Below are 11,229 nucleotides of genomic sequence, written 5' to 3' on the forward strand. Positions count from 1 at the left end.
AGCCAAATCACTAAAATTGGCCCAAGTTAAGAGTTAGAATCTATTTCTCTAGCTTCCCTGGATAGCTTAGCTGGTAAATAATCCACCTGCAATGCAGTTCACTTCAGTTCAGTCATTCAGTCTTGTTCAGCAATTTGAGACCCCATGGACTGCAGCACACCATGCTTCCCTGTCCATCACCAACTCTCGGAGCTCACTCAAATTCACGTCCATTGTGTAGGTGATGCCATCCAACCATCTCATCCTCTGTCGTCCCCTTCTCCTCCTGCCTTCAATCTTTCCCAATATCAGGGTCTTTTCCAGTGAGTCAGTTCTTTGCCTCAGGTGGTCAAAGTATTGGAGTGAAATGCAGAAGACCCCAGTTTGATCCCTGGGTTGGGAGGATCCCTTGGAGAAGGAAAAGGTTACCCATTCCTGTATTCTTGGGCTTCCCTGGTGGTTCAGTTGGTAAAGAATCCACCTACAATCCACCTACAATGTGGGAGACCTGGGTTCAATCCCTGGGTTGGGAAGATCCCCTAGAGAAGGGAATGGAAACCCACTCCAGTGTTCTTGCCTGGAGAATTCCACGGACAGAGGAGCCTGGCAGGCTACAGACCAAGGGATCACAGGGTCAGATACAACTGAATGACTTTCACTTCACTTCAACCCTTATTATCTGCATACACCAAAAGTTCCATGGACTCTAAAGCCCATTCCAGTTGCAGAATCTCTTGCTGATTGATTTTTTAAAAATGTATAAGCAAAAATGAACTGATATGTTAGGAGAACAAACATGTTAATGTTGTACTAGAAATTAGTGCTGGGTGGAAAAGGGTCAGAAGCGCCCTCACTTATTTCTATCTTATTTTCTGGACTGTGGCCTTAGTAACTGAAGGGCCAGCTCTTCCACATGCCATCTCAGTGAGGGAGGGATGGGGCTTACAATCCAAATATAACTGTAGGAGTACCCCAAGTCTACAACTACACTCTTTCTGGCGTTAGGCGTTTATCACAAACCACCTCTTCTAAATTATATAGTTTCACCATGTCATTTGGTTTGGGATTTTGGACTGAAAGTTTGGACTATGTTAGTCTGTATTTTAACAGCTTATATATTCCACATGACCATTAACTAATATGGCTATACCAGCCAACACAAGTTAAGACACCAGCAACTGAGCATAGAGTTCCTTGCCCAAAGGAAAGAAAAAAAAAAAGTTCTATTCAACATGAATTAAAGGAAAACTGTTCACATTACCAAAGCATTCTTTGTTTTAGAAAGCCACTCATTGCCGGATTACAAGAAATGTGTGTGCCCTGGTTCATTAAAAATGGCATTCGACCAACCAAAATTCAACTCATATTATTCAAGAACACATTTATTAAGTAAAATAAACATGAGTCCAATTTTGGACCCAACTTACTGGCCTAGATGGTCTGTGTCCTTTTCTTCAGAACAAAAAAAAAAAAAAAATAGGCAAGCAATTCCTAGTTGCCTGTGAAAGAGAGGTTATTTCACAACCCCTCCAGGGGTGCTTAAAAGTAACCTGCTAAAAATAGCCCTTCAACTCTGACATTAGTGTCCTCAGCATAGGGGCCAAGTGAAACTCTAAGTTGCCTGAAATATGTCCCTTGCAATCTAATTCCATAGGACTACTATTAGCTGAAAATCCCTAGTTTTCCTCCTGACAATTCCAACATTAATAACTTTTTTTTTCTTTTTTAGCCATTTTCCAAACTAGGAGGAGAGCCAGTACAGTGAGTGGTGAGGATTTTGGCACGTTGGAGAACTGGAAAATCAGGATTCTCATTCCCTAATCAGTCACTGACTAGCTGAATAAGTCACTTAACTCTTCAAGTACAGGCGCCCCCTGATTTATGATAGCTTGACTTGCAAATTTTTGACTTTATGGTGTTGTGAAAGCTATCTACATTCAGTAGAAATCATACTTTGAATTCTGAGTTTTGACCTTATGGCAGAAAGTGGAGAGGAACTAAACAGCCTCTTGATGAGGGTGAAAAAGGAGAGTGAAAAAGCTGGCTTAAAACTCAACATTCAGAAAACTAAGATCATGGCATCTGGTTCCATCACTTCTTGGCAAGTAGATGGGGAAAAAGTGGAAACAGCATCAGATTTCATTTTCTTGAGCTCCAAAATTACTGCAGATGGTGACTGTAGCCATGAAATTAAAAGATACTTTCTCCTTGGAAGAAAAGCTATGACCAACCTAGACAGCATATTAAAAAGCAGAGACAAAAGTCCACAAAGTCCACAAAGTCAAAGCTATGGTTTTTCCAGTATTCATGTATGGATGTGATAGTTGGACCATAAAGAAAGCTGAGCTCTGAAGAATCGATGCTTTTGAACTGTGGTATTGGAGAAGCCTCTTGAGAGTCCCTTGGACTACAAGGAGATCAAACCACTCAATCCTAAAGGAAATGAACCCTAAATATTCATTGGAAGGATTGATGCTGAAGTTGAAGCTCCAATACTTTGGCCACCTGATGCAAAGAGCCGACTCTTTGGAAAAGACTCTGATGCTGGAAAAGATTGAGGGCAAGAGAAGGGGGTGACAAAGGATGAGATAGTTGGATGGCATCATTGACTTGATGGACATGAGTTTGAGCCAACTCTGGGAGAAAATAAAGGGCAGGGAAGCCTGGTGTGCTGCAGTTCATGGGGTCACAAAGAGTTGGATACAACTTAGCAACTGAACAACAACAGGCCAGCAGTATACACTCTGATACTCTAGTGATGCTGAGCTGCTGTGGCAAGCTGCAACTCCCAGTCAGCCAAGCGATCACACGAGGAAGTAACCCATACACTTAACACCATTCTGAACTTCTACAACCATTCATTTTTCACTTTTTGTACACTATTCAATCAACCACATGAAACACTCAACACTTGGGTATAAAATAGGCTTTGTGTTAAATGATTTTGCTTGACTATAGGTTAATGCAAGTGGTCTCAGCACGTTTAAGTTAGGCTAGGCTAAACTATGATGTTCAGTAGGTGCGGTGTATTAAATCCATTTTCCACTTGTGATACTTTCAGTTTTTATTGGGCTAATTGGGACATAACCCCATTGTAAGCAGAGGAAGGCCTGTGTAAGATTCCTCAATTGTAAAACGGAAATGATAATACCCAACTCATTGGAAATAATGCATTGTACTTCAGAGTTTTATCCTATAAAAATATTCAATAAATGCACAAGGATAGACATACTGTGTTAATCACTCAGTCATGTCTGACTCTTTGTGACCCCATGGACTATAGCCTGCCAGGCTTCTCTGTCCACGGAATTTTCCAGGCAAGAATACTAGAGTGGATTGCCATTCCCTCCTCCAGAGGAACTTCCCAACCCAGGGATCGAACCCTGGTCTCCTGCCTCACAGGCAGATTTTTTACCGTTTGAGCTACAGGGAAGTCTCCTGTTGTCTACAGACATAAGACAAGTTCAATACAACACTTGTAATAACAACAATAAAAGGGACACAACCAAAAATAAGGGGCTGTTGTTGTTTAGTCACTCAGTCATGTCTGACTCTTTGTGACCCCATGGACCGTAGCATACCAGGCTTTCCTGTCCTTCACCATCTCCTGGAGCCTGCTCTAACTCATGTCCATTGAGTTGGTGATGATTGATCAAAATAATCACAATACATTAATTCAGTGCTGAATAAATCATGCAGCCATGAGAAGGATGGATGGGAAGATGGCTTTGATGTAATAAATGACAACGGCAAGCTGCATAAAAACAGCATGCATAAATGATTATTGTTTTAAGCCAAAAAAACTCCATAATGTATTTATGTTTTCAAATGCATAGAAAATATCTGCAGTGACAACAAGCAATAAACATGTAACTACTCTGAAGAAAAAAAGGATTGCAAGTCTTTCCTCTTTCATACTGTTCATTTGATATTGAGTACATTCACTTATACTAAACCTGCATTTTTTTATAATTGAAAAGTAATGACAATAAAGAAATGATATAGTGGAACTCTATGTAACTTCATTCCATATGTTCCAAGTCTTCTGTAAATGTGTTATAATATTTCATAATTAAAAAAATTTTTTTTAATGAAAAAGAAAACAATGAGAAATAATTAATGTAAAGAATTTAGCAGAATGCCAATGCCTGGAGAATCCCAGGGATGGGGGAGCCTGGTGGGCTGCCGTCTATGGGGTCGCACAGAGTCGGACACGACTGAAGCGACTTAGCAGCAGCAGCAGCTAGTGGGCTTGGATGAATAGTGATTATCTTAGTTCCTTCTGTTCAGAAGTGACAGAACTCCTTAAGTAAAACAAGTTTACATGCAACCAGGTATGTTCGTGTGTGAACTCAATCAGTGTTTTATTTTCAAGTGGATGACTACTATCTTTATTGTGGTGATACATATCATGGATATATACACGTCAAGACATCAAATTGTATATTTTTATTTTGTGCTATTTATTATACATCAATTATACCTCAACAAAATTGGTGTTTTATATTGGGCTAAAATTTTCAACGTAATAACATGAGAGATGGGAGCATGAGAGCATAATTACAGGCTTCTAAGATTTATATTCAGAAAATTTTCTTATGTTATTTAGAAGATGTTATGAGGTTAATATGAAGATATTAACATTAGGCTTTGCTCAATCAAATATGTGTTTTAAAATTTTAAGTATAACTACTAAAAGAAAAGAAATAGACAACGTAACCCTCAAAACACTGGAGGGGAGAAACCGGAATACAGAAAAGTTGAAAAATCCAAAAGAAAGCAGGAAAGGAAAAGAATGGTAAAGAGAAAATAAAAAATACCTAAAGAACCACAGTGTTGTCTGAATTCACCATTAAAATGCAAAGACTATCATTAAATAACAAACAAAAGATGGATCCATTTTTAATCCATTCAGTTCCCCAGGTGTCGGATATGTGTGTGTGTAACAGTGTGTGTGTATGAATGTGTATGTGTGTTTCAGTTCAGTTCAGTCACTCAGTCATATGTGTCCAACTCTTTGTGACCCCATGGACTGCAGCACACGAGGCCTCCCTGTCCATCACCATCTCCCGGAGCTTGCTCAAACTCATGTCCATCGAGTCGGTGATGCCATCCAAACATCTCATCCTCTGTCGTCCCCTTCTCCTCCTGCCTTCAACCTTTCCCAGCATCAAGGTCTTTTCCAATGTCAGTTCTTCTCATCAGGTGGCCAAAGTATTGGAGTTTCAGCTTCAGCAACAGTCCTTCCAATGAATATTCAGGACTGAGTTTACACACACAGATAAGAGGATCAGACAGTGCTCCCCAACTCAGCTTCTTTTAACCATTTTCCTGAAGCCTTAAAAGTCATTCAATGAAAGTTCTTTATACTAAAAATAACAAAGGGAACTGAAAAAACTAGATCAGGAGGAAAGAGCATGAGGGAAGTGGAAGGGAGACAAGAACTGGCAAAGAGAAACACACTTCCCTGCTTTTACCTCCTCAAAATGGTAAATGAAATGCATGTGAGGTTGTCTGTTACTCAGCTGGTCTGCAGCAAAAATGCCAACCTTCTTAAAGCAAGGTGCTCAGTGCAGGGTGGGGCTCACATCTGGGACCTCCATTCCTCTTCTCCTTAGGAGGTCTGAAGGTAAAGAAGTGGCCTTCCTCGTGTGGTGGAGTTGCAACTCTGCAGAGGAGTGTGAACTAAACTTAACCAGGCCAGAAGGGACAGCTCATCCATCCTTTCATGGAATCTGTGAAACTGGGTTTTAATCAATCTTATCTGGAAAACAGATGGAAAATTTTCCCCAGAAGTTAATTCTTTAGTCTTGTTCCAAAAGGAGGCCATGTGGTTCCTTCAAGCTGTGTGCATTTGGCTGTACTCTCCTAGCCTCTGTTGATTTTACATGTGTTGGGGTTGATGTGCAGGGAAATTGTGGGTCAGACGATAGGAGACTGTGGATAGTCTTGCAGTTTATTGCCTGTACACAGCATCTCCACATATCCTTCCCTGCTCAGTCATCTAGGAGTTTGTGATGTTGGGCTGATAGCTGTGAGGCTAAAAAATAAATCTCTCAAGAATCAGAAGACAGGATTTCTCATACCAGCTCTGCCCTCATCTAGTTAAGGCATAGTGAGTGAGTCCACCACATTTACCATGATGAGTTCCCCTTAATTATCAAGAAAGTGGAAATAGCAATATCTGTTTCACAGATTTTTCTGGAAAGCAAAGAAAGTAAATATAGGAAAGCAAAGGAAATAAATATAGGGAAAAAGTACTTTGAAAACCTATAATGTATTGTAGAAATGTAAAGTGTACTCATTTCTCACTACTTAAGAGTTTTAAGCTGTGGTCCTTTCCTTACATGACATCACCTCCTACAGAGGAGGCTGAGAAGTTTTAGCTGACATCTAGGATACTGTCTCTCTAATATGCCCATTCTCTATCACCCTCTTCAACAATAAGCCCATCTGGCCCTCTGACCTTTGGAACTTCCTTGATCTTTTGAGCAAGGTTCACTGGTCCAGGGATGGGCATGTGATCCTAACTGGGCCAGTCAGAGTACCTCTCTCACTTTGGCTAAATTGGAGTGCGTCAGGGGTAAGCACCTGATTCGGGCAGCTGATTCCCTAACCTAATGGGTCCCTTCCCCATATTTTTCAGACATGGAGCCAGAACATTCTTTTTCTTTGGCCAAGTCTTAAGATATAAAACCCAGAACCTATTAGTAATCATATTTTCTGCTTTGCCAACTGTGTTCTGGGAGTCAAGTGGGAGAAGAGGGCTGGGTTTCAACTTTTAAATAATTCTCCGATTTTAACTAGAATGTGTCTACCTGCAGCGGGACCTCATCCAAAGACCAGGGTCCTGCAATCTAAACACCTACGTTGTATCCTCTTGAGAGAGTAAACCTCCAGTATCATGGTACTGTGTAAAACAGGGGAGAGGACCTGGGAATCTAACTGCTTTCTAGGAAGATTTTAAGCCAGTCTCCCTCCCTTTAGTCTCACCTTCACCTACAGTTTTAATAGTACTTGGTGCCACTAATTCTCAAGTCTTTGAAGTGTTCTCCAGCACAAATTCCTTGGAGAAGGAAATGGCAACCCACTTTAATATTGTTGCCTGGGAAATCCCATGGACAGAGGAGCCTGGCAGGTTGCAGTCCACAGGGTTGCAAGAGTTAGACATGACTTAGCAACTAAAACCACCAACACCACCAGGGCAAATTGGGTTGATTTTCTGATTTCCACTATTGAATTAGTCACCATCTACTTTCAAGCTTCCAAAATATTGTCATAGTGTATTTGTGACTATAAAAAACCCAAATCCTTTGATCTTGCCTTAATAGGCTCTCAGAAGGAAGCAGAGGTAAGTAACAGTGTATGTTAAACCCACCTTTACCTGAAAGCTCAAGGTTCTTTCAATGCACTTGTCACTCTTTATAATATTCTTAACCCTCTTTGATGTCTCTCTGGCTCTGGGGCTCCTATACTGCTATGCTTACCCCAGGCTCTCTACTTTGGCCACATCTTCCCAGTTGTGTGCCCCATACTTCAAAACTATTCCTCTTTCCATATAGATTTCCCTTTCCTTAGTTACAGGATTATATCAGAGAAAGAAAAGTATAGATAACCCAACTTTATACCAAGGTATCAGGGATGGGCTTGTCTTCAGTGGAATAGCTATGGTTTTGAAAAAATAACTTGCGTTGATTTGGATGTGTGTGATTCCAAAACTGGTGTATGTTCACCATAAAATTTTTTTTAAAGTAAGAAAAGCTCCCTCCCAAAATAAAATCAATTCTAACCATTCTTAAAACTTTTATTTCAGAATGTATTTGCAGTCACCTGCCAATGGTTCCCAGTGATCCTACATGGCCTCTGTAGTCCTTGCTGACACTGACTCAGGGCTGGCCCGGCATAACTGCTAGAATACAAGAGCCATAGCGGTGTGTAACCCCCAAGGCAGGGTCATAAAAAGCATTTCAGCTTTCATCTTAGTCGAGGATTTCTCACTCACAAGTCGAATGCCATGTCATGAAGATATTCAAGCACACAGAGAAATCCAACAGGAGAGGACCTGGGGGTCCCAGCCAACAGTAAATACCAACTTTTCAGCCATGGGCATGACCTGTCTCAAAAGTAGGTCTTCAAGTTCCCATCAAGTCTTTGGATGACTGGAGCCCCACCTGACACCTGACTGCAACCCACCCTTTAGGCACTTGGTTAGGGAGTAACTTGTTACACAGAGACAGGCAACTAATAAATATCTTTCCTGTGTTTTATACAATTTATAACAGGCAAAGTAATGCTCAAAATTCTTCAAGTCAAGTTTCAACAGTACATGAACCGTGAACTTCCAGATGTTCAAGCTGGATTTAGAAAATGTAGAGAAACCAGAGATCAAATTGCCAGCATCTGCTGGATCATGGAAAAAGCAAGAGAGTTCCAGAAAAACATCTGTTTCTGCTTTATTGACTATGCCAAAGCCTTTGACTTTGTGGATCACAACAAACTGTGGAAAGTTCTTCAAGAGATGGGAATACCAGACCACCTGACCTGCCTCCTGAGAAACCTGTATGCAGGTCAGGAAGCAACAGCTAGAACTGGACATGGAACAACAGACTGGTTCCAAATTGGGAAAGGAGTACATCAAGGCTGCATATTGTCACCCTGCTTATTTAACTTATATGCAGAGTACATCATGAGAAATGCTGGGCTGGATGAAGCACAAGCTGGAATCAAGATTGCTGGGGGAAATACCAATAAACTCAGATATGCAGATGACACCACACTTATGGCAGAAAGAAGAAGAAGAACTAAAGAGCCTCTTGGTGAAAGTGAAAGAGGAGAGTGAAAAGTTTGGCTTAAAACTCAACACTCAGAAAACTAAGATCATGGCATCCAGTCCCATCACTTCATGGCAAATAGATGGGGAAACAATAGAAATAGTGAGACTTTATTTTGGGGTCTTCAAAATCACTGCAGATGGGCAGATGGTAACTGCAGCCATGAAATTAAAAGATGCTTGCTCCTTGGAAGAAAAGTTATGACCCACCTAGACAGCATATTAAAAAGCAGAGACATTATTTGCCAACAAAATTCCATCTAGTCAAAGCTATGGTTTTCCAGTAGTCATATATGGATGTGAGAGTTGGACCATAAAGAAAGCTGAGCGCTGAAGAATTGATGCTTTTGAACTGTGGTGTTGGAGAAGACTCTTGAGGGTCCCTTGGACTGCAAGGAGATCCAACCAGTCCATCCTAAAGGAAATCAGTTCTCGATATTCACTGGAAGGACTGATGCTGAAGTTGAAACTCCAATACTCTGGCCACCTGATGCAAAGAACTGACTCATTTGAAAAGACCCTGATGCTGGGAAAGACTAAAGGCGGGAGAAGGGGACGACAGAGGATGAGATGGTTGGATGGCATCACTGACTCAGTGGACATGAGTTTGCATAAGTTTCGGGAGTTGGTGATGGACAGGGAAGCCTGGCATGCTGCAGTCCCTGGGGTTCTAAAGAGTTGGACACAACTAAGCGATTGAACTGAACTGATAGCTTTTTAGTCTGCCTCTTTAAGTATCATAAATATTTCCAACATCATTCAATATTCTTAAAGTTTCCAATGTCATCAAATATTCCTCTAAAACATGATTTCTCCCATGGCTGCACAATCTTACCAACAATACAATAGTCTAATATGTCTTTTTTTTCTTTTTGAGACTGAAACCACACAAGCTTTATTAAATGACCAGAGAATGGAGAAGCAGGAACCTAGTTCACAAATCAACTTCTTCTATAATATATTGTGTCTTAAAAGCAGATATTTGGAAAACAATGTCTCAGCCCTAAAGAATGAATCTCTAGAGATAGTAAAATATATATATTTGGTTGGTGGTGGAAAAATATATATGTATGAGTGCAAATTCTATTACTATATACTTTGTTAATATTTTTATTCTTTCTTTCACCGAACATAAAATTCATATACTGGTGGGTAATCCCTTATGGCAGGTACTCCACAAAAGGTAAAAATGATTGACAAAATTTAGGATCTAAAATCATGCCTGGACAGCACTTGACATGTGTCTCAACACCTACCTTAGCACCAAGTACAGAGCAATCGTGTTATATCTGGTGTATATATAACTGAGGAAATATACCTGCTCTCTACCACATGTAAATTTGTGCCTTAATGAATCTCATTACAAATGATAGTGTCATGTTAACTCACAACAAATGATACAAGTATTACTTAAGCACTCACTTATTATACCTAGTATCTGGTTCCCAGAGGGTATTTTTAAAAAATAGCTTTATTGAGACATAATTCACATACCATACAACTCATTGATTTTGGTATGTTGCATTGTTATTATTTTTAAAGAGTGGTAAGATATATGGAACAAAAAATTGTTACTCTGAGCCTAACCACTTGTCACACTCACAATGTTGTGCAACCACCACCATTATTTCCACAAATATTTTACCACCCTGATTAGAAACTCTATAACCATTAAGGAATAATTCTCCACTCATTCCTGTCCCCAGCCTCCAACAACCTTTTTCTGTCTCTATGATTTGCCTATTCAAGATATTTAATCTAAATGAAATTATATGATATTTCTCCTTTTGTGTCTGGATTATTTCACTTAGCATACTTGTTTTCAACATACATCCATGTTGTAGTATATACCAGAACTTGATTCCTTCCTATGGCTGAAGAATATTACATCAACTGTTTATACCATTTTATGTTTATCCATTCATCTATTGGTGGATTCTTGAGTTGTTTCCACTCTTTGGCTATTGTGAATAATGCTTCTATGAACACTGACCTACTCCAGAGGGAGTTTTTGAAAAGCAAAAACAAAACATGGCTTATACCTCAAGGAATTCAGAGTTAGGTTGAAGAGAGAAGAAATTCCTGGAAAGTTAACTATAAAGTCAAATAATAGCTGAATAAGTGAAAGAAATACCACCAAACACCATGTGATTACATGTATTAGACAATAGACCATGCGTCACAGTATTTTGAAAGTGGGCAAAGGTCACAGAAGGCTGGTGATAGGTTTATCAAAAAGAGCGACTCTGTGCAGCGTCTGGAAACAGAGGCTTTGGATTGAGAGAAAGGAGAGGGGTGGCACAACCCTAACTGGCCAGGTCAGCACAGGAAAGTCTACAGAGAGGGAAAATACATGGCAATTTCACGGACAATTAGGAGACGCATTGGTTAGGGCCTGAGAGAGAGAGAGGTCAGAAAAA

General features: G+C 40.1%; 1 protein-coding gene across 8 annotated transcripts in view; it reads right to left on the reverse strand.

Annotated features, from left to right (window-relative positions):
* RASGRP3 (RAS guanyl releasing protein 3) overlaps positions 1 to 11,229 on the reverse strand; it is a 114,839-nt gene that overhangs the window by 92,464 nt on the left and 11,146 nt on the right. For 2 of the 8 annotated variants that reach the window (XM_081590226.1, XM_081590217.1), the window contains exon 1: positions 1,407 to 1,510. The exons of 5 other annotated variants lie outside the window; for them this stretch is intronic. The gene's annotated coding sequence lies outside the window, so the exon portion shown is untranslated. Of the gene's footprint in view, positions 1 to 1,406; positions 1,511 to 11,229 lie in introns of those variants that run through there. One more of the 8 variants, XM_081590222.1, reaches the window with a different exon arrangement.

The sequence above is a fragment of the Giraffa tippelskirchi genome, chromosome 4 (assembly GCF_054371585.1).
Source record: "Giraffa tippelskirchi isolate mGirTip1 chromosome 4, T2T-mGirTip1v1.2.pri, whole genome shotgun sequence".
Lineage (NCBI taxonomy): Eukaryota > Metazoa > Chordata > Mammalia > Artiodactyla > Giraffidae > Giraffa > Giraffa tippelskirchi.